At 35.4% G+C, this 22,756-nt stretch overlaps 1 protein-coding gene and 20 non-coding genes across 25 annotated transcripts in view; 16 read left to right on the forward strand and 5 right to left on the reverse strand.

Moving 5' to 3' along the window:
* Liprin-alpha (PTPRF interacting protein alpha) overlaps positions 1-22,756 on the reverse strand; it is a 348,725-nt gene that overhangs the window by 259,833 nt on the left and 66,136 nt on the right. The gene's annotated exons all lie outside the window — the stretch shown is intronic.
* On the forward strand, positions 941-1,013 carry TRNAA-AGC (transfer RNA alanine (anticodon AGC)). Its single transcript has one exon. It is a non-coding gene; the product is annotated as a tRNA-Ala (tRNA).
* Positions 1,099-1,171, forward strand: TRNAA-AGC (transfer RNA alanine (anticodon AGC)). Its single transcript has one exon. It is a non-coding gene; the product is annotated as a tRNA-Ala (tRNA).
* TRNAA-AGC (transfer RNA alanine (anticodon AGC)) lies at positions 1,258-1,330 on the forward strand. The gene has a single exon. It is a non-coding gene; the product is annotated as a tRNA-Ala (tRNA).
* TRNAA-AGC (transfer RNA alanine (anticodon AGC)) lies at positions 1,417-1,489 on the forward strand. The gene has a single exon. It is a non-coding gene; the product is annotated as a tRNA-Ala (tRNA).
* Positions 1,576-1,648, forward strand: TRNAA-AGC (transfer RNA alanine (anticodon AGC)). The gene has a single exon. It is a non-coding gene; the product is annotated as a tRNA-Ala (tRNA).
* Positions 1,737-1,809, forward strand: TRNAA-AGC (transfer RNA alanine (anticodon AGC)). Its single transcript has one exon. It is a non-coding gene; the product is annotated as a tRNA-Ala (tRNA).
* On the forward strand, positions 2,055-2,127 carry TRNAA-AGC (transfer RNA alanine (anticodon AGC)). The gene has a single exon. It is a non-coding gene; the product is annotated as a tRNA-Ala (tRNA).
* TRNAA-AGC (transfer RNA alanine (anticodon AGC)) lies at positions 2,214-2,286 on the forward strand. The gene has a single exon. It is a non-coding gene; the product is annotated as a tRNA-Ala (tRNA).
* Positions 2,373-2,445, forward strand: TRNAA-AGC (transfer RNA alanine (anticodon AGC)). Its single transcript has one exon. It is a non-coding gene; the product is annotated as a tRNA-Ala (tRNA).
* Positions 2,533-2,605, forward strand: TRNAA-AGC (transfer RNA alanine (anticodon AGC)). Its single transcript has one exon. It is a non-coding gene; the product is annotated as a tRNA-Ala (tRNA).
* TRNAA-AGC (transfer RNA alanine (anticodon AGC)) lies at positions 2,693-2,765 on the forward strand. Its single transcript has one exon. It is a non-coding gene; the product is annotated as a tRNA-Ala (tRNA).
* On the forward strand, positions 3,014-3,086 carry TRNAA-AGC (transfer RNA alanine (anticodon AGC)). The gene has a single exon. It is a non-coding gene; the product is annotated as a tRNA-Ala (tRNA).
* Positions 3,173-3,245, forward strand: TRNAA-AGC (transfer RNA alanine (anticodon AGC)). Its single transcript has one exon. It is a non-coding gene; the product is annotated as a tRNA-Ala (tRNA).
* Positions 3,329-3,401, forward strand: TRNAA-AGC (transfer RNA alanine (anticodon AGC)). The gene has a single exon. It is a non-coding gene; the product is annotated as a tRNA-Ala (tRNA).
* TRNAA-AGC (transfer RNA alanine (anticodon AGC)) lies at positions 3,490-3,562 on the forward strand. Its single transcript has one exon. It is a non-coding gene; the product is annotated as a tRNA-Ala (tRNA).
* On the forward strand, positions 3,808-3,880 carry TRNAA-AGC (transfer RNA alanine (anticodon AGC)). Its single transcript has one exon. It is a non-coding gene; the product is annotated as a tRNA-Ala (tRNA).
* On the reverse strand, positions 13,821-13,893 carry TRNAA-AGC (transfer RNA alanine (anticodon AGC)). Its single transcript has one exon. It is a non-coding gene; the product is annotated as a tRNA-Ala (tRNA).
* TRNAA-AGC (transfer RNA alanine (anticodon AGC)) lies at positions 13,981-14,053 on the reverse strand. The gene has a single exon. It is a non-coding gene; the product is annotated as a tRNA-Ala (tRNA).
* TRNAA-AGC (transfer RNA alanine (anticodon AGC)) lies at positions 14,142-14,214 on the reverse strand. Its single transcript has one exon. It is a non-coding gene; the product is annotated as a tRNA-Ala (tRNA).
* Positions 14,304-14,376, reverse strand: TRNAA-AGC (transfer RNA alanine (anticodon AGC)). The gene has a single exon. It is a non-coding gene; the product is annotated as a tRNA-Ala (tRNA).

The raw sequence follows: 22,756 nt of genomic DNA on the forward strand, positions 1-22,756 counted from the left end.
ACTGCTCATATACAAGTCCATATAAAAACGACGCTATTTTGTGATATATCTCAATGAAAAGCAATGTTCAAAAATATAAAATAAATAATGTGGTGATGGAAATATCAGTTCATAGGTAAAACTTAAACATAGGTTTGACCACTAAATAAATTATTATATATAATAATAGCTATACTAAATAAATAATATAATGCAAAAGTGGTGTCACATTATACGATAAATTATAATATATTTTTATGAGAAATCTATAATATTTGTTCAACATAATTTGTTGATAACAACAAACATAAAAATAACAATATTATTAATATAATGATAACCTATCTACCATATCACATTATAGAGTAAATGCAGAGTGCATCATACTAAACTGTTGAAGCTAATTCGCTTTATAAACGAAGTTTAGTGCGATATCGCTTATAGCCCATGTCCCGTATATTTATACCTAATTGTGTTTTATGCAAATTGGTAGAAACGTGTATGTCAAAACATGAATTTCAGAGATACTTCACGTTAGCGTTTATTATATATAATTGTACATGTACTCTACGCCTATAAATGTCTGTATACGGTTATATATAACTTCACAGTTACACACAGGCTCAAGTAACTGTATTACAATTATTAAATATTTAAAATAGGTAAATAAAACATAAAAAGATAGGTAAGTTCTATAATTGTCCAGTCTTTAATGCTTTAATAGTTAGGTACTATTACTAAGGGTAACTTTATTACTCAAATAACTTCGTATTCTTAGATACTATTATTCCGTGAATTCAAACGCACTGAAATATACAATCCAAAGGAGCTTAACACGCGAAAGGTACCAGGATCGATACCCGCCGCCTCCAACTTTTTGTTGTTACACCACATAATAATTTTGCTGGTTAATTGTTACTTTCACTTGTTCGCTTCACATATGTTGTTCGTTTCTGTATTAGGGGGCGTAGCTCAGATGGTAGAGCGCTCGCTTAGCATGCGAGAGGTACCGGGATCGATACCCGGCGCCTCCAGTTTTTTTATTGTTTCTCAGTAATTTTGCTGGTTAATTGTTACTTTTACTTGTTCGCTTCAGATATGTTGTTCGTTTCTGTATCAGGGGGCGTAGCTCAGATGGTAGAGCGCTCGCTTAGCATGCGAGAGGTACCGGGATCGATACCCGGCGCCTCCAGTTTTTTTTATTGTTTCTCAGTAATTTTGCTGGTTAATTGTTACTTTCGCTTGTTCACTTCAGATACGTTGTTCGTTTCTGTATCAGGGGGCGTAGCTCAGATGGTAGAGCGCTCGCTTAGCATGCGAGAGGTACCGGGATCGATACCCGGCGCCTCCAGTTTTTTTTATTGTTTCTCAGTAATTTTGCTGGTTAATTGTTACTTTTACTTGTTCGCTTCAGATATTTTGTTCGTTACTGTATCAGGGGGCGTAGCTCAGATGGTAGAGCGCTCGCTTAGCATGCGAGAGGTACCGGGATCGATACCCGGCGCCTCCAGTTTTTTTTATTGTTTCTCAGTAATTTTGCTGGTTAATTGTTACTTTTACTTGTTCGCTTCAGATATGTAGTTCGTTTCTGTATCAGGGGGCGTAGCTCAGATGGTAGAGCGCTCGCTTAGCATGCGAGAGGTACCGGGATCGATACCCGGCGCCTCCAGTTTTTTTTTTATTGTTTCTCAGTAATTTTGCTGGTTAATTGTTACTTTCACTTGTTCGCTTGAGATATGTTGTTCGTTTCTGTATCAGGGGGCGTAGCTCAGATGGTAGAGCGCTCGCTTAGCATGCGAGAGGTACCGGGATCGATACCCGGCGCCTCCAGTTTTTTTTATTGTTTCTCAGTAATTTTGCTGGTTAATTGTTACTTTTACTTGTTCGCTTCAGATATGTTGTTCGTTTCTGTATCAGGGGGCGTAGCTCAGATGGTAGAGCTCTCGCTTAGCATGCGAGAGGTACCGGGATCGATACCCGGCGCCTCCAGTTTTTTTTATTGTTTCTCAGTAATTTTGCTGGTTAATTGTTACTTTTACTTGTTCGCTTCAGATATTTTGTTCGTTACTGTATCAGGGGGCGTAGCTCAGATGGTAGAGCGCTCGCTTAGCATGCGAGAGGTACCGGGATCGATACCCGGCGCCTCCAGTTTTTTTTATTGTTTCTCAGTAATTTTGCTGGTTAATTGTTACTTTTACTTGTTCGCTTCAGATATTTTGTTCGTTACTGTATCAGGGGGCGTAGCTCAGATGGTAGAGCGCTCGCTTAGCATGCGAGAGGTACCGGGATCGATACCCGGCGCCTCCAGTTTTTTTTATTGTTTCTCAGTAATTTTGCTGGTTAATTGTTACTTTTACTTGTTCGCTTCAGATATGTTGTTCGTTTCTGTATCAGGGGGCGTAGCTCAGATGGTAGAGCGCTCGCTTAGCATGCGAGAGGTACCGGGATCGATACCCGGCGCCTCCAGTTTTTTTTTATTGTTTCTCAGTAATTTTGCTGGTTAATTGTTACTTTTACTTGTTCGCTTCAGATATGTTGTTCGTTTCTGTATCAGGGGGCGTAGCTCAGATGGTAGAGCGCTCGCTTAGCATGCGAGAGGTACCGGGATCGATACCCGGCGCCTCCAGTTTTTTTTTATTGTTTCTCAGTAATTTTGCTGGTTAATTGTTACTTTTACTTGTTCGCTTCAGATATGTTGTTCGTTTCTGTATCAGGGGGCGTAGCTCAGATGGTAGAGCGCTCGCTTAGCATGCGAGAGGTACCGGGATCGATACCCGGCGCCTCCAGTTTTTTTTATTGTTTCTCAGTAATTTTGCTGGTTAATTGTTACTTTTACTTGTTCGCTTCAGATATGTTGTTCGTTTCTGTATCAGGGGGCGTAGCTCAGATGGTAGAGCGCTCGCTTAGCATGCGAGAGGTACCGGAATCTATACCCGCCGCCTCCAACTTTTTGTTGTTACACCTCATAATAATTTTGCTGGTTAATTGTTACTTTCACTTGTTCGCTTCACATATGTTGTTCGTTTCTGTATTAGGGGGCGTAGCTCAGATGGTAGAGCGCTCGCTTAGCATGCGAGAGGTACCGGGATCGATACCCGGCGCCTCCAGTTTTCTTTATTGTTTCTCAGTAATTTTGCTGGTTAATTGTTACTTTTACTTGTTCGCTTCAGATATGTTGTTCGTTTCTGTATCAGGGGGCGTAGCTCAGATGGTAGAGCGCTCGCTTAGCATGCGAGAGGTACCGGGATCGATACCCGGCGCCTCCAGTTTTTTTTGTTTCTCAGTAATTTTGCTGGTTAATTGTTACTTTTACTTGTTCGCTTCAGATATGTTGTTCGTTTCTGTATCAGGGGGCGTAGCTCAGATGGTAGAGCGCTCGCTTAGCATGCGAGAGGTACCGGGATCGATACCCGGCGCCTCCAGTTTTTTCTTTATTGTTTCTCAGTAATTTTGCTGGTTAATTGTTACTTTCACTTGTTCGCTTCAGATATTTTGTTCGTTTCTGTATTAGGGGGCGTAGCTCAGATGGTAGAGCGCTCGCTTAGCATGCGAGAGGTACCGGGATCGATACCCGGCGCCTCCAGTTTTTTTATTGTTTCTCAGTAATTTTGCTGGTTAATTGTTACTTTTACTTGTTCGCTTCAGATATTTTGTTCGTTTCTATATCAGGGGGCGTAACTCAGATGGTAGAGAGCTCGCTTAGCATGCGAGAGGTACCGGGATCGATACCCGGCGCCTCCAGTTTTTTTTTATTGTTTCTCAGTAATTTTGCTGGTTAATTGTTACTTTTACTTGTTCGCTTCAGATATGTTGTTCGTTTCTGTATCAGGGGGCGTAGCTCAGATGGTAGAGCGCTCGCTTAGCATGCGAGAGGTACCGGGATCGATACCCGGCGCCTCCAGTTTTTTTTTTATTGTTTCTCAGTAATTTTGCTGGTTAATTGTTACTTTCACTTGTTCGCTTCAGATATGTTGTTCGTTTCTGTATCAGGGTGCGTAGCTCAGATGGTATAGCGCTCGCTTAGCATGCGAGAGGTACCGGGATCGATCACTTCATCTCCAACCTTTATTATTTCTTTCTGTATTGTTTCATTTATTTGTTACATTCGTTATTAACTTCAGGTGTTCGTTTGTGTGTCAGCGAACGCAGCGCTCAGTATGGTTCTCACTATGGCAATATATTTATCTTAAATGATTTCGCTATCAAATAAGTCGGTATATGTCATCCATTGCAATACTTTCTAACTAAAATTTAAAACATCCAATGTTGCCACAACTATTACACATGGGTCAGAAGGTTACCGAATAATAATTGTAAATTTACAACCGAGTGTGGATAAAACGAACCCCACAGGAATAGCACATATAACTTTTCGTTCCAATACCTAAAAAGTAGATAAAAGCAGCTATAATAATTATAGAAAAACACAAAGTACAACAAATAATAGACAAGGCGCACGAAATAATAATAACGAAATCATAATATGCACAACCTAAGTTAATATTACGTCATTTAATTTCATTTTCTAGTGACCGCTTAGACCTGAGCCCTTTTCATTGCCTATTTATACATATTACTATTTCTGTTTATAAAATTAAAAACAGGTTAATTCAAAAGTTCCCTGACAAATAGATGGTGTTACTAGAATGAAATCCATGTTTTTAGTTAGCCCTAACCCTCAAAAGATGCGTGTATAAAATTGACAGCTGTCAAAAAGTGAAGTGACAGTGAAGCAACTTTTGTTATTGAGAAAAAAATGGATAAAGGAATTTCGCGTGTTGATAAAATATTTATTTTTGAAGGGAAAAATACAGTTGGCAAAAACTTGGCTTGATGCCGAGATTCCGGACACTGCCCCAGGAAAATCAACTATCAAGGATTGGTATGCTAAGTTTGGACGTGGTGAAATAAGCACCGAAGAAGGTGAACGCAGTGGACGCCCAAAAGAGGTTGTTATCGGCGAAAACATAAAAAAATCCACAAATTGATTTTGAATGACCGTAAATTGAAACAGAATGAAATAGCAGACACTCTAAAGATATCCAATGAACGTGTACATCATATTATTCAGGAATATTTGGGTATGAGAAAGCTCTGTGCAAAGTGAGTGTCGCGCGAGGTCACTTTTGACCAAAAATAATTACGAGTTGATGATTCGCAGAAGTGTTTGAAGATGATCAAGCGTAATAAACCCGAGTTTTTCCGTCGACATGTGAAAATGGATGAAACATGGCTCCTTCATTTCACTCCGAAGTCCAATCAACAGTCATAAGAGTAGACTGCACTCGATGAATCCGCGTTGGCGTTCAAAGCATGGGAAAACGCAACATTCGGCTGGCCCCTGCCATGACGTCTGGATTTTGGGATGCGCATGGAATAATTTTCATTGACTACCTTGAAAAAGGAAGACGACTATCAACAGCGACTGTTACATAGCGTTATTGGACCGCTTCAAGGACGAAATCGCCGAAAAATGGTCGCATTTGAAGAAAAAGAAAGTGCTGCTTCACCAAGACAATATACCGTGTCACTAGTCAGTGAAACCGATCGCAAAAATCCATGAATTGGGCTTCGAATTGCTTCCTCATCCACCGTATTCTCCAGATCTGGCCCCCAGCGACTATTTCCTGTTCTCAGATCTGAAAAGAATGCTCGCTGGGAAAAAAATATCGTCGAATGAAGAGGTGATCGCCGAAACTGAGGCCTATTCTGAAGCAAAGGACAAATCGTACTACAAAAATGGTATCGAAAAGCTAGAGGGTCGCTATAATCAGTGCATCACCCACCTTTTCAATTGCCCTGTTAATTTATTAAATGTGATTTCATATTTCATATAAAATTTTAATATTTAATATTACATACTGTCTCTATTCATTTATAGTAATTTAATTTATTATAACTTTAAAATGGTACGTGTCTTAAAAAGCCCGTTTAAGTTTTTGTGTTTAGCACGTAAAATTTGACAAAAAAAAACGGTTTCATTTAATGTTATAGAAAAAAAAACACAGTGTTATATCTCTACAAATACTATATTGTATACAATAAGTTTCCAACCCCCAACTGATTTTTATTTCTTAATACTCGTTCGTGTTCTATCATTATTGTACGGCAGCATTGTTAAGTAGCTTGCCAAAACTGTGTTAACAGCTTGTGAAACCATCAAAATGCTATCTTAATCCAAGCAGCGCCCGATAAAACACAATTCACCCCAACACGAAACCAATCCTCGACGAAAATACGGCGGCGTCACCCCAAATCTCAAAGGTCAAACTTAATCATCACGATTAAAACCAATTAACGGCTTTTCGTAACCTTTCCTTTTGCTTTGAACAATATTATTCGAACGCTCCTAAAACCGTTCGGATTCTGCTAGATCGAAGGAGATTCTACGAAAACAATTGGTGTAATTTAAGTAACATCTAAAGCAGGACCATAGACAATAGATTATTGTGCTAAATAAAAATTACAGAAACTATTTTTTAGTACATGTGCTACATGTGCTTCGAAATAATATACTTATGCATATATTAAAATAGAAACCATATATATATATATGTATATATATATATATATATATATATATATATATATATATATATATATAATAAATTCTTCCCATTAATTGTATGTACTCTATTTGTTGCATGTTGCAAAATTGCTATTTGCATGCATGCTATTTGCAAAAATGGGAAATATTAATGTAAACAAATATTATAACGGCTTAATTTAACTATTAGATTTGATAGTTTTGATGTTAAATATAAAATAACAGTTCCATTTAGTAGTAATAAACTATTAGCGGTTAAGAAATCATGGGACGACATAATTGTATTTTCGACATCTGTTGCCAAAGCCCATCAAACTCTTTTAGAAACTTCTGATGATGCTTCTCAATCATCCCAATTCTCGGTTTTGGTTTCAAATGTTCTGAAGTAGTGATATTTATGTCAATGACAAAGAACGGCCTGAAAGGCCAAAGAAGTTTGAAGACGAAAACTCAGCTTAAACTCTCAAAGTTCACTAATTTTCCACAATAAATGTCATTGTGAGTGTAAAAATGATCGGAAATCATAACAAGTTCCTAATAAAATAATACTTATGAATATAGCGGCTCAAGGATAGTTCAAGGTTTATTGTGAAGCAGTATAAATATATCCCAGGTGTTGAGTTTGATCTCAACTGTTCAAAAGTGACGATTTTTCATGACGAAGGCAAAGGAAGTACCTCGAACAGCCAAAAAAATTTGAAGACAAAGAATTGCAAACATTAGTAGACATAATCAAAAAGCACCAAAAATAATTGATGAAGATACAAATTATTACATACAAATCATAAGGTTTTTAGCTTCGGATTGTCAATGGAAATCGGAAACGGGAAATGGATATTCTACAATAAATGTAGTTATGGTTGACCAAAAGCTTGTTTTAAGAGCATAGATAATATAACTATTTTGTGCATTATAACGCTATATTCGTTGGATATAGATGACTGAGGTTCACTTCTTTCCAATAATTTCAGAATTACTTCCTAATTTCGACCGGATTAAAAAACTAATAAATATAATTTGAAAAGTGACTGAAAGGTTTGAAGAAAGTGGTAGTCGTCATATAACTCACATTGCATTAAAATTAAATGCGTTTTGGACCCAAACAAACTGATCAACACATATCTACTATTAACAAATAATGAATAGAGTGTCCTTCCATTAAAACGATCTTTTAAACATTTTCATTACTGCTATGCCATGCAAAAATATCACAAAAAAGAATGAATTCCGTCCCATGAAGCCACTGCTGAAAAGAACAGCAATTTTGTAGGAAGAACATATTTTAAAATAAATACAGAAACATTTTGTTGACAAAGTATCCAACGCTAAAAATCTGTTCACTTATCAAGACCGGTTACGTTTCCTCAAATGTTGTTAAGTTGTAATAATAAAAACACTTTTAATATAATTTTAAACTGACTCACACTTTCAATTATGTTTGGTAAGTATATACGACTTATTTGTTTAGATATAAAAAATTGATTTTAACAGATTACATTTGCACAAAAATATTTTCGTGATAGACAATTAAATGTCTAAACCTCAAAAACGAAGCAATTCGTTGTTATTAGCATATACTTGTTAAAAAGATTATTTCTTTACAAATATGTTAATTCATAAAATGAAAACAATATACAACAAACGACAATACTGTTCCAAAATGTGGAATAAGAAATCAATAAAACAAAAACTTGTTATTTGTATAGAATAAAGCTTCTGTGAGATGACAAAAAACGCACCAAAAGTTTTGAATTAAGTCGAATTTATAAAAGGGAAGGAATTCGAGACATTTGAGATACAACAGTTATAACGACAATGTGTTACGTGGGTCTATTGTTGAAATGGCAGATGTATTAAAGTATACAGAATAGTGGACGGACAAGAAAAATGGATACCTGCCAAAAAGCTTAATAATGTATTGCCTACTAACAATAAGATAAATTTACAAACCCTTGGAAGTAACAGAAAAAGTAATACAGGTATACCTTTAGATAGTTCTACACAGCACATTGATAAATATACTAAATAAAATTAAAATTATATTATTAAATAAAAATGTCTTACTGTGTTAATGATAATCATTGAGCGTATCTAATAAAACGCCATTTTATCAGTTTAAATTTAAATCAAATAGTAAAATTCTTTTATGTAATTTTTGTCACAACAGGTCAATTAAAAAGTCCCCGACCTGACACATAGATGGCGCTACTAGAATTAAATCCATATGTTTATTAGTTATCGCTAATCCTCAAAAGATGCGTCTATAAATCTGACAGCTGTCGGATCATTAGCTTGTGGATTATAGCACTTTGAGTGAAGCAATTTTTGTTGTTGTGAAAAAAATGTGTTGACAAAATATGAAACTTGGTTTTATACCGAGTTTCCGGGCACTACCTCGAGAAAATCAACCATCAAGGCTAAGTTTAGACGTGGTGAAATGAGCATCGAAGACGGTGAAAGCAGTGGACACCCAAAAGAGGCTGTTACCGACGAAAACATCTCAAAAATCCACAAAATGATTTTGAATGACCGTAAATTGAAATTGAATGAAATAGCAGACATTCTAAAGATATCAACTGAACGTATATATCTTTCACAAATATTTGGGTATGAGAAAGCTCTGTGCAAAGTGGGTGCCGCGCGAGCTCACTTTTGACCAAAAACAACGACGAGTTGATGCTTCGGAGCAGTGTTTGAAGATAACCCGAGTTTTTGCGTTGATATGTGACAACGTATCATTTCACTGCGAAGTCCAATCGACAGTCATCCGAGTGAACTGCATACAATGAACCCGTTCCCAAGCGTGGGAAAACGCAACAGTCCGCTGGCAAGGTTATGGAGTCTGTATTTTGGAATGCGCATGGAATAATTTTCATTGACTACCTTGAAAAGGGAAGGACGAAATCGCTGAAAATGGCCGCATTTGAAGAAAAAGACAATACCGCTTCACAAAGACAATGCACCGTGTCACATATCACACATGAATAGGGCTTCGAATTGCTTCCCCATCCACAGTATTCTCCAGATCTGGCCCCCAGCGACTATTTCCTGTTCTCAGATCTAAAATGAATGCTCACTGGGAAGAAATTTTCGTTGAATGAAGAGGTGATCGCCGAAACTGAGACCTATTTTGAAGCAAGGGACAAAAAATACTATAAAAAAGGTATCGAAAAGTTGGAGGGTCGCTATAATCAGTGTATCACCCTTGAAGGGAATTATGTTGAATTAAAAAAAAATTGCCAAAAAAATGTGTTTTACTATGGTAGGACGGGGACTTTTCAATTGACCTGTTATTTTAATCTCCCAACTAGGGATGACACCCCTAACCATCATAAAACATGATGGTTACTAAGTCACAGCAGACAATTCGTAAAAAAATCACTTTGTTACTATTAACTCTAGTTTAAGATAGCTATGAATTTATTATGGAAGAAGATTATCAAACATGGAAAACCATACAAAAAGTTAAATTTAGATCTTTATTATTATTAAGTTAATTATGTTAGAGGAATTAGCGCAATTAAAATTATTAATTAATACCAGTTTCTGATATTGACTACTCCATCAGTAACTCAAAATTGTGGCAAACAATTGCAGAAAATGGAAATGGTTCAAAAAATTGATGTCACGCTAAAATATTCCTTTAAATAAAATTAAATTTTAAAAGTTTTTAGAAAAGTTTAAAAGTTTAAATTTTAAAAAACAGTTTCCGTAAAAAAAATAGTGGAAACCTATATTGTGAAGATGGTTATTTATCGACATAATTATGCGAAAAAAAAACATAACTGCCTATAAATTCAATCGATCTTTGCGTTATTCAACTTGTTATACGTGACACATCAAAGAAGCTTTCGAATCGTTTGAAAGCCCTTCGAGATTATCAAAAGAGGTTAGCATGAATCCAGAGAAAAATCAATAATACCTTCGCTTAAAAATAACAACGATAAGTTTACTGGATATATTTACGTAAAACGATGTTAAATTAAAATTTTTAAATATTTTATGGTTCACTAACAGTAAACTATGTTAATTAAAATAGTTCGAAAACGAAATGTACCTACATATAACCCATTCACAATCTTTCATAAAAATATAACTTAAATACATTTCATGTACCAATATTCTAGCAAATATATAATCAAACAACGAAACATTCGAGTCCAACTTATTTTTTTTATTTGAGAATAATTTCATCAGTATGGAGTGATATGAACCAAACTACTTAACTTTAAGACATGTTTGTTTTCTGAAATCAGACAATTTTTACGCCATTTTTTTTTATTTATTAATCTCCTAGAACATCAACAATCTGCCCGTGGGCAATAAGTATTATTATATGATTTCAGTTATATAATATAACTACCCTGACGTGTAGTACATCATTCAGTAAGTGATGTACTGTACAACTAATCTAAATATTATTCTAGATCCTATTCTACCTTATTTTAAAGTCTATCCTAACTTATTCTAAATACTCTAGCTTATTCTAGAGATTATTAAATCTCACTCTATGTATCTATTAATTAGTTCGTATGGTAGTTTGCATTTGAGATATTAATAATCTTTCAGAGTACTTCGCACTAACATACAGAATCACACTCGGTATGGATTCTATGGGGATATCGCTCTGAATCAGTTTATTGGACACGTAATATGGGGTATTGACGATGACTCGCTACACTTTATTCTGGAATCTCTGGAAGATACCTATATTTGATTTGATGGTAGTACCCCACATTTCAATACCATCGGACCAAATGGGCTTAAATATGGACTTATACAGCAAAACCTTATTATATAATGATAATTTAGATTTACGCCCTATCAGCCAATACATTTGGTTTAGTTTACGCCCAAGCTGTTTGCGTTTTGTCACTATATGTTTTTTCCAAGTCAGACGTCGATCAAAATGTATTCCCAGATATTTAACATTGTCTGCATGCGGAAGTTCATGATTATTCAATTTTACTGAAGGACATGTTCTTCTACAAAGGGTGAATGTCACATGGGTAGATTTTGGCTCATTTGCTTTGATACGTCACGCTTTCAACCACAATTTGACTTTGTTAAGATGAACTTGGAGGTTTCTTGTGGCTGATATTGGACCCTCGTGTGATGACAAAACCGCTGTATTGTCAGCATATGTTGCAACAGTAGTGTTTCTTGAGGTCGATAGGTCAGCTGTATACATAAGATATAACAATGGGCCAAGAACACTGCCCTGCGTAACACCAGAATATATTGGGAGTGTAGGTCAGTGTATTCGTCACCCTATTTGACAATAAAATGTCTGTCTGTGAGGTACGGTTTCAGCAATTGAACAAACAAATTTGAGTATAATTTAAAGACAAGAATGAAAGTATTTACAATCTAAGCCTTCGTTCGTATTACAAAATCGTTGAATCGATTGAATCAGAACATATATAATGTATCTAAAAATCTAAAAATCGTCTGCTTCTCTACCGTCTAGTAAAAACTTTTAACTAAACATAAAGTTAATTCTGATCCCTACATACATCAAAACTTATATAATATCAGTCATGTCTATTCAGAGTGCTCACAAAACCCTAGAAAAGTAATTTCCAAACCAGGAAAATTATTATAATCAGTAGAGTTTCCCATTTCCGTAAAAATATCCTTAAATAAAATTAAACATACCCAATGTCGTCCTCAAATCTCACAGTGTAATCCAGCGTCGTTAGTTTAAACTCCAAGAAGTTTAAATGCGAAGTTTAAAGGCATTACTATATATTAAATCGTATCGGGTACATTTGTAACCGAATTCATGGTGAAGCTTCACTTTTCAGTATGAGTCATTAAGTGGACGTGTGGACAAAAAGTTTTTTCAGAGCGTTGAAAAAGCGTTTTACATTTTTTTAAAAAGTAAAACAGTAGAACTTTTCTACCTCTGCGAAGAAAGCGAAGAAACGTCAAAAAATGCCTTGTCAAGCTCATGGATGCTCCATCGATTTCAACAATTCACTTCATTAATGGCCAATCAAAAAAACTGACGAGGACTCAATGAAACCATCAAGGGGAATCGCCATAGGCTACAATTGGTGTATTTGAACCGAATATTACCCGGAAAACGAGTGGAATATCAGCTAAGACACAACTATATAATATTTCAGCATGACAGAACCGTACAAACGGGAAGTGCTACCACTCCAGCCGCATTCTCCATATCTTGCTTCTTCTGATCACTACTTTTTCCGACTATTGCTGGTGACCTGCTTGAGCAGGATTTATTGATAGCCACAAAAGGCGCATCGTTATTTCGAGACAGATTTCGTAAATTGGCTGAAATATGCGAAATCGTTAGTGGAAATCAATGGACAATACTTTGAATAAAGCACAATGTATTTCACAATAAAGCTTCAAGTAAATAAATCTTTAAAACTAATTTATAGGCCTAATATTAAAACTAAATAATAAGAAAAGAGTTTGTTAATAAAACTAAACTAAAAGAAAAACGATGTAAATTTTATCCCAAGGAAACAACATGCTATATTACACACAGTTAATAATAATTAAAACCAATTGAGGCAGACGCTTGTAGGATCACCAAAAATCATATCTCAATCCAGCTGGTGGCCGATAAAACATAATCCAGCCTATTACAAAGGCCGTTACGGCTGGAGATAAGACGCCGTCGGCCCGACCCTCTGAGGTCAGACCTAATCATTAAGATTAAGACCAATTAAGGGCTTTTACTCTCACGGGACTATAATACGCAGCTAAAGACGGGTTCAATAAAATATATGATGGAGGGTCTAGACCTAAATAATTACGTATCTAAATCATAATTATGTATTTCTTTGGCTCCTAATAGATTTCCCTATAAAGAGCACAAAGTTAATATATTATCACGAATGTTCAATGGAAAACCTAAGAATATAGAAATTAATTTAAATAATAAAAGCTATTAAAATGTTCAGTGTGTAAAATTAGTGTTATGGAACAACTGAAGACATGGAGGCGCTCGGTATTGATCCCGGTACCTCTCGCATGCTAAACAAGCGCCCTACTATCTAAACTACGCCCCCTGGTGCAGAAACGATCAAAACACCTGAAGCAAACAAGTGAAAGTATCAATTAACCAGCAAAATTACTGAGAAACAATAAAGAAAACTGGAGGCGCCGGGTGTCGATCCCGGTACCTCTCGCATGCTAAGCGAGCGCTCTACCATCTGAGCTACGCCCCCTGATACAGAAACGAACAACATATCTCAAGCGAACAAGTGAAAGTAACAATTAACCAGCAAAATTACTGAGAAACAATTTTAAAAAAAACTGGAGGCGCCGGGTATCGATCCCGGTACCTCTCGCATGCTAAGCGAGCGCTCTACCATCTGAGCTACGCCCCCTGATACAGAAACGAGCAAAATATCTGAAGCGAACAAGTTAAAGTAACAATTAACCAGCAAAATTACTGAGAAACAATAAAAAAAAACTGGAGGCGCCGGGTATCGATCCCGGTACCTCTCGCATGCTAAGCGAGCGCTCTACCATCTGAGCTACGCCCCCTAATACAGAAACGAACAAAATATCTGAAGCGAACAAGTGAAAGTAACAATTAACCAGCAAAATTACTGAGAAACAATAAAAAAAAAACTGGAGGCGCCGGGTATCGATCCCGGTACCTCTCGCATGCTAAGCGAGCGCTCTACCATCTGAGCTACGCCCCCTGATACCATATTAAACAACTACAATATAAACAATAAAAAGAAAGGAGTAAATACATTAAAGAAACTAAATTATAAAAAAAAACAAAAGTTGGAGGCGCCGGGTATCGATCCCGGTACCTCTCGCATGCTAAGCGAGCGCTCTACCATCTGAGCTACGCCCCCTGTATATAGTCACCGCACATTCCAATTGACTAAATCAATTTAGAACACACAAATGTTAGAATTAACACTCTACACCTTGAAACTACTGGGCGTGGTAATACAGTGCATTTTAAGTATGTCATATAAACATTCGACTAGAAACCATATTTATTGCTTTCTATATACCAAGTGTACGCAAAAACTTTAATAATTATAAATTAGAAAAATAAATAATAGATATTAGGAGCGTGAGTTTTCAAAAGGCTTTATGGTGAAATATGTAAAATAATTCACTTATTTTTAGACAACTTATCTAAAGACTAAAAAATAAGTATCATTCATTTTCATCTATTCCAACTAAAACATTAGCAGTCCAAAAAGGTCGATCACAACGACTGAAATTTAAATATCCATCAAACAGTAGTTTAGGGGGTCTGGGACTGGCCCGAAGACATTTTTTCGACATAAAAACACAATTACCCAAGCCTATCTCGTTTTTAAGTCGAGCGCACGAGACTTACATAATAAAAAAAGAAGGAATTTCGTAATACCCGAAATCGAACTTGATTATGCACGTGAGTCGTGTAGTGGCCACCGAAGAGAAAGGTGAAATGATTGTTAAGTGCTAATACGATTTCTGGTAACCTTAAAAAATGTCCGAGAATTAGAGAACTGCTAGTGATGTAAATTTAAGCAGGTGTTTATGCTACAAATTTAAGGCAATATGGATAACATGAGTAAGTGTTTTTGTTATTTTATTTTATAAATTAAGGATACTCTAGGGGCTAAGTCCTAAAATATATAAATTTTAAGAAACCTACTATCATTTGACTTATAACATAAAAATAAAAATAATGCCACAGTATATTTGGAGTGTGGAGAACTTCTAAAATTGTACTCTAAATAATAATTATAATTAAAGCATATAATATTAACACCAAGATCAATGTTAATCTTTTCTTTGGCACAATAGTGTTGAATTGATTTAAACTATTGGGTACTTGCGTATATTTTGGTCACCCATATCTATAAGTGAAAACGACGAGTATCAATGTAAATAAGTGTTAAATAACATAACTTAACAATAACATATAATAGATTTCATATTTCCCTACATTCAGTAATAGTATTCCATTTAGTATCACTCAATTATTCAGTAAATATACAGGCGCTAATAAAGAAACGCTCAGAATCGTAATATCCATATTCATTACTTTTGTAATATCCGAAATATTTGAAACATTTTTGTTAAACAAGATAAAACCAAACATAGGTAGAAAAAATCTCACACCTGCATATCAGCTTGGTTTTATGAACAAACATTTAATAATTGACGAGGTACTTAGAATCACAGACATTATTGAAAATGCCTACTAATGCCAAGGATAATAAAGTTTGCTCAGTTATATACTTGGACGTCGCGTAAGCCTTAAAGCTCGACATAAACTCTGTTTATCTGGTCTAGAGTTACAGGTTAACGTAGGTTTTGAAGCATGGTCCTCGGCATTAAGCCTACCGACCGCCCAGTAAGCAACTTAGAAACCATCCCAAAAGACACCCAGTCTTACGCAGCTTGATTACTGTTGCATATAAAACCATTTACAATTACAATCATCAACATAACGTATATCAATACCCCACCAGGATTCGAACCAGCGACTATCGCAACACTAGGAGGACCGTTCTGTAGCATTAACCGCTGCGCTAAAGAAGCCGGCTACAGAAGCAATACATTGAACTCTTATCTGCTGCATCTCAACCAGAATGCTTAGAATTCAACAAGAAGCACGTTACTCAACAATGAAAGAAACGAAAGCAGGCGTACCCCAAGGCCGACTGCAACACTACACTTGTTATTGGAAGCAAAAGCGAAGAATAAACCAGAAAAAAGCAACAAATTGTTCATATAGCAATAAATACGATATATATACTATTATCTCATGCAGTAATAATGCTCATAGTACTTCAGGATGAATCATGACGCCACACTTAGATGGAAAAAAGAAAAGAAAAAACTGGAATCAAAATACAAATAATACTATGAAATGGTTATATAAAAGAAAATCTAAATTATTGGTAAATCATAAGTAACTGCTGTACTAAAACCTATATGGATCTATGGAATTCAGGCAAGAGGATGCTCTGCGACCAGTCATATCAACATAATAGAATTATTTCAGCAAAAAGTCCTCAAAAGTAACATAGATACTCCCAGATACTACAGGAACAATTAATTACACCCAAACTTTGGGATTGCGTCTGTCACACAGGACATTAAGAGATTCGTATCCAAATATGAGAACAGATACCACTCCCTTGTTAATAAGAGAACCAAATAATTTGATTTTGTGTAGATGAAAAGTGCTATTAACTTTTGCTTTATTAGAAACTAAGTAAGGGATAATGGAGTTTTCTTGATAAGTACCAAGTTTTAAGTCACTATAGAGACGAATTGTAAATTAGTCGGCAAATAATATATTAATTTTTTTTATGTTAACTTAATAATATAAAAATAATATTTTACTGATTTATTCGTTCTTCGTATTTTCCATCCTTATAATTTTGCTTATTTCGATGATATGACATTCTCAGCAATATTTTCCGCTGACACTGTTCCGCCAAATCACAACTAGACATGAAAAAATCAGTTCCTTGTATCAGAATATATCACGAATCCCCCCTTTTCGCTAAGAATAAACGTCGAAAAAATAAAGAGCTTTATTGACACACTTATTTATGGTGCCCATAAAAAGCAAATAAGGCAATATCTGCCAGAGAATTTCTTATATTTTGAGCTAAACCAATCCCTATATAAAATACATTGACGTAGAATTATTTGAAATTATGCGAGACCATATCAAAGTCATAATTTGATCCATTTTAACAGGTCAATTGAAAAGTCCCCGTCCTACCATAGTAAAGCACATTTTTCTGGCAAAATGATTTGTTTTTTAATTCAACATAATTCCCTTCAAGGGTGATACACGGATTATAGTGACCCTAAAACTATACCAGATACCATTTTTGTAGTACGATTTGTCCTTTGCTTCAAAATAGGCATCAGTTTCGGCGATCACCTCTTAATTCGACGAAAATTTCTTTCCAGCGAGCCTTATTTTGAGATCTGAAAACAGGAAATAGTTGCTGGGGGCCAAACCTGGAGAATACGGCGGATGAGGAAGCAATTCGAAGCACAATTTATGAATTTTTGCCATCGTTTTCCCTGACTTGTGACACGGTACGTTGTCTTGGTGAAGCAGCACTTTATTTCTTCAAATCAGGCCGTTTTCGGCGATTTCGTCCTTGAAACGGTCCAATAACGCTATATAATAGTCGCTGTTGATGGTCCTTCCTTTTTCAAGGTAGTCAATGAAAATTATTCCATGCGCATCCCAAAATACAGACGCCATAACCTTGCCAGCCGACTGTTGCGTTTTCCCACACTTTGGGGAGAGTTCATCGTGTGCAGTCCACTCGGATAACTGTCGATTGGACTTCGGGGTGAAATGATGGAGCCACGGTTGAAACACTGCTCCGAATCATTAATTGCTGTTGTTATTGGTCAAAAGTGAACTCGCGCGGTACCCACTTTGCACAGAGCTCTCTCTATACCAAAATATTCGTGAATTATATGATGTACACGTTCAGTTGATATCTTTAGAGTGTCTGCTATTTAACTCAATTTCAATGCTTTCGTCGGCAACAACCTCTTTTGGACGTCCACTGCGTTCACCGTTTTCGGTGCTCATTTCACCACATCTATACTTAGCAAACCAATCCTTAATGGTTTATTTTTCTAAAGTAGTGTCCGAAAACTCGGCATCAAGCCAAGTTTTTGCTTCAACTGTATTTTTCCCTTCAAAAAGCAATATTTTGTCAACACGCGAAATTCCTTTTTATCCATTTTTTTTTTCACAATAACAAAGGTTGCTCCACTCATCCACTCCACTCCACTAACGATCTGACAGCTGTCAAACTTATACACGCATCTTTTGAGCATCTTTGCGGAAAAACATATGGATTTAATTCTAGTAGCGCCATCTATGTGTCAGGCGGGGGACTTTTTAATTGATCTGTTAACTCACATACCCAGCATTTATATTAACACAATTTTTCTAATAGTTACTTTTTCAAATATCGCCTGGCTTTGTTATTTTAAATTAATATAATTAGGAAAAAATAAAGCATATTCAACAAAGAAAATATAGAATTTAATGAGATATTGCGATTTGCTTTGACGAAGAGGACTTGTGGCGTCTTTTTCTTTATTCAAATTTAAATTGGTCCGTTGTAAACCACAAACTTGTTTTTTGCCAAGCGCAATTTACATTTCGGACGGAATGTTTTAATGAAACCGTTTCAATAATTACAATATTCGCATAGTTAGCAGTTCTTACATTTTGTAATCCTCGAATTATAAGAAGACGAATTTCAAGAAACTTTCTAGCCAATTTATAGGTTTTGTTGTTTGACTTCTTTCACGATAACTGTTGAAAAGTATATCTTATTTTATAACAGTAAATTTATAAGAAAAGGCTTGATTTTTATATTTCGGGATTTCAAATTAAGCAAACCTACTAATCGTTTATTATTTGTCGTAATTTTGTTCTTGATGTGTGCTATTAAAAATAAGTAATTGGTAGCTGAACCAACAATGTGTAGTTAGTACTCGCAGCAACAAGTTTGACTCAGTTTACTAACATCAATAGTTGATAAAAATATTTTGTTATTCCATGTCTCAAAAGAGACTGACCAACCTTACTCTATTACCAATAAATTTTTAAATATGCACTGGCGGTAATCAAAAGGTGCAATATATGGTAAGTGCGTTGGAATTGCCTCGCGTCTTGCAACGTGTAGTCAGTCATGTAGTATTGTAGTATGTAGTAGTATTGTCATGCAAAACGCTGACTTTAAGCCTGTTAGCCTGTTTTTTTTGCATAAATATGTCGTTTAGTTTTTTCAACTGCAGTAGATAGACAGCTGCTTTCAAAACTTGATTGATTTACTGATGCGGAAAAATGCTGTTACAAACAAAAGTGGTCTGAAAAAAGCTAGCGAGAATCTCTGCCAGTTAAATCAACAACTACTGACTAATTTGAATTGAAATAAATCAAAAATCGTATAAGCACTGGTAATGCAAAAGCGGTAGTTATTTTCAAAAACACAAAATAGTTTGGATAAACCGTAGAGTGAAATAAATGACAATGCAACCTAATCATTGAAATGCTTTTAACATTATTATGACGATTAGTTTATAGTTATGGTTTTTATCGTAATCTACCCATGTGTTTGAGAATACGTCACCTTTGCTTATGAAAGGTTTGGAAACCTTCAAGCCAATTTTACAAATTGCTTCGTCAATATCAACATTATATGAAATTATGTGGAATCACCAATGTTTCTTGGAAAATGTTTTTCAACTTTAAGCTGCCTGGACGGTTAACTCATTTTGGTCTATCCTATAAACACAAAAAACAAGGGACAAACAGGTAGATACAGCGTATTGTCGGAGAAACATGCAGTCAGTATATGAAGGCCTCGGTGTCATAAGATACTTTAAGCGTTTAGCTACATTTTTGTCAAATAATTACAGCTGAAAGACGCTGGAAAAGCTTAACTTGACCTCAAATTCAATCTTAAATTTTACTTCCAGTTTCAGTGATTTTTCATGATTTTCAAGTGATTTAACGTGGCAATTATACTGGGTGCTTTCTGCACATTTAAATGCTCAAATACCTTTTTTATAATTAGAAAATATATCACAAAATGAATAATATCCTGTATTTATGAATCCGAAGAATACAAAGTTCGTAAAAACTGTTTGAATTAGATGACATGGTGCTAGAAGAATGCTTCGTAAACGATCTGAAAGGGGCTGTTATTGTAAAAAACGCTTCGAGTAATGACTTTTTCAATACATTCGGATATATAACTATACATTATAACTGATTTTAAAGGAATAATTACTTTAAAATACTATTTTGGCCATCGAGTAAAGGGTCGGTTTTTCTGTGGATCGCTGCCAAACCAACATCGTCCTTTAACTGACACTGTCTCGCCATGTTGTCAGATAACCACCCAATACAATAACCCTTATCAATTATTAAAGTGTATTTCTAAAATAATTACTCTTCAATTTTGCGGTTTTTTTATCAATTTCATTTTATATCACTTATGTAAATTAGTTGATAGTGTTAGTTTGTTAGTCGTTCTTATCAATGGTTCATTTTAACCTCTGGTTAGAAGTACAAAGATGCGTATTTTGCTACAATAGGTAGAGGAAATAATACGGTGCACCTGGTCAATAGTTGCCATCAACCTCAACATCAATACTAATGTCAAATATTAATGCTTGAAAAGTGTGCGTATCTAGCGAGACCAAAAATATTTTGTATATTATGAGCTGTAGCGAATTGGTGTTTGTATTATTGGCGATCGTTGTTGATGAGATTATTAAAATCCTTTTTGTAATTCAGAAATTTTAGTGGTAAACACACAGACAGATATTCCATTGGTCAATAATAGTTTTATTTCCCTTTAGCTAAGGAGATTTTGTACCATCGGCTCTGTTTTTTAAACCTTCATTTTCACATTAAATTAAAAAGGCAATGAATATGAGAAAGATCCAGCCCAGATGAACCCTTATTGGTAAAAAAAAAGACTTTTAAAAAAGATATTTAAAAATACACATTTTAAAATCGCGGCACACCTGCCAACTCTGGTGCTCATATTTTAATTTCCGAAGAACCAATTCCAAGTTATTGTAGGAAGTTCAGCTGATCCGCAGAAAGAAGGAATATCCCCTAACTGTTGTGACAATTGATCAAGAAATAAAACCCACAGGCCGAAAAAACAAGCCCGAACAATTTCGAATTTGCGGATGTTCGTTTCGGTAATGCATGCACTGCTCCAAGGAAAAAAACGCGAACTTTAAACCGTTTTATTCGCGTCGCATACAAACGACCCGATTGCGAGGCGGATAAATCTCCTGTCCGGGGAGGTTTTAAGACCATCCATTAAAATAATTTTATGGAAACCACGTTAAAAATACGATCTAAAAAATATTAAACGTCGCCTAACAAAGTGAACGACTCATAAAATTAGACGTAATATCTCGTTATAACATAAAAGATGGCGTTCGAAAGAATGATAAAAAGAATCTTTAAAAGAAAAAAAAGACATAAAATATACCAATGTTTACCCATCAATTGTTTAAGTACAATTTATAATGAGAAAATATCCTGTTAAAAAGATCAAAACAAATAGAGAGAAAAAATCCAATAGATAAACATTAGTATGATTATACCAGTTTTTTTCGGAAAAAACTACACAATTTTCAAGAAAATTGGCCATTTTACTCTATATATCTTGCTCATATTTCAGAAAATGTATGGATACCATCCCTAAAATACTTTTTGTTCTTTGAGTAAAAGCATTCAACGAGACATTTCCTATGCCATTTCTAACTTCCTTGAAATTGGCGAAGTGCTGTTCTGCAAGTGCGTGTCTCATTGATGCGAAAAGTTGATACTTGATACTTGACGGGGCAAGATTTGGAGAGTACGGCGGAGGGGATCCCATCCAAGTGCTTTCAACGTTTTCTTGACCAGTTTTGCTTTATGAGACGGCGCGTTATCGTGGTATAAAATCATCATTTGATAAATTTATGTTGTGATTGTTTAATATTTGATTGTCCTAGTAAAGAGTGTAAAATCAAACAAGGAAAATGATTCCAGTTACGTCAGTGACCAGGCTGGGTAAGACCGGATGTCTTTTGAGCTGCTCACCGTGGTTCGGAGCCCACGTTAAATAGTAGGTCCTGTCCAGATGAACCCATAGTTGGTAAAAGGAGACTTTAAAATATGTAAGAAAACAATATATCGAAATATCGATACTTTTCTCGGTTCAAACACCCCCCCAGTTCAAGCCTTATCTATAGCGATATAAATAAAGCGATTCGAGTTTGCCGTTTTTAACATTTTTAATCATTGGAATTTTATGAAAGATGATATAATAAAATGGCGTCGGATTTACTGTACAATGTAGTGTATTACAGAAAATGTAGTATAAACTGATACATACATACCTAAACATAAACCATTTCTGGTAAAGATGTCTTAAAGCATAACAATAAATGAAGTCGTACCTGAAATATAAAAAAGAACAAATTAGTAACATATCTTGCCTATATGCTTAACGTATTTAAACTCAGATTTTCTTAATTAACTCTAAAATTAGCATAGTCATTAGCGTATTAAATTCGCCTCCTTAAGTTGCCTTAATAACAAAATGGTAATAATACGGTTTAAAATAAAATTTCTGACCTTCCCGCTCAGAACGTGAGTTTGATGGGGCGTTAAAGGTTAGCCATACTTTTATGACCTTTTAACCTTTATTA

This window comes from Rhynchophorus ferrugineus, unplaced genomic scaffold, assembly GCF_030347505.1.
Source record: "Rhynchophorus ferrugineus isolate W39M unplaced genomic scaffold, kcgeb_rfMv2 rfM2, whole genome shotgun sequence".
In the NCBI taxonomy this organism is placed as follows: domain Eukaryota; kingdom Metazoa; phylum Arthropoda; class Insecta; order Coleoptera; family Curculionidae; genus Rhynchophorus; species Rhynchophorus ferrugineus.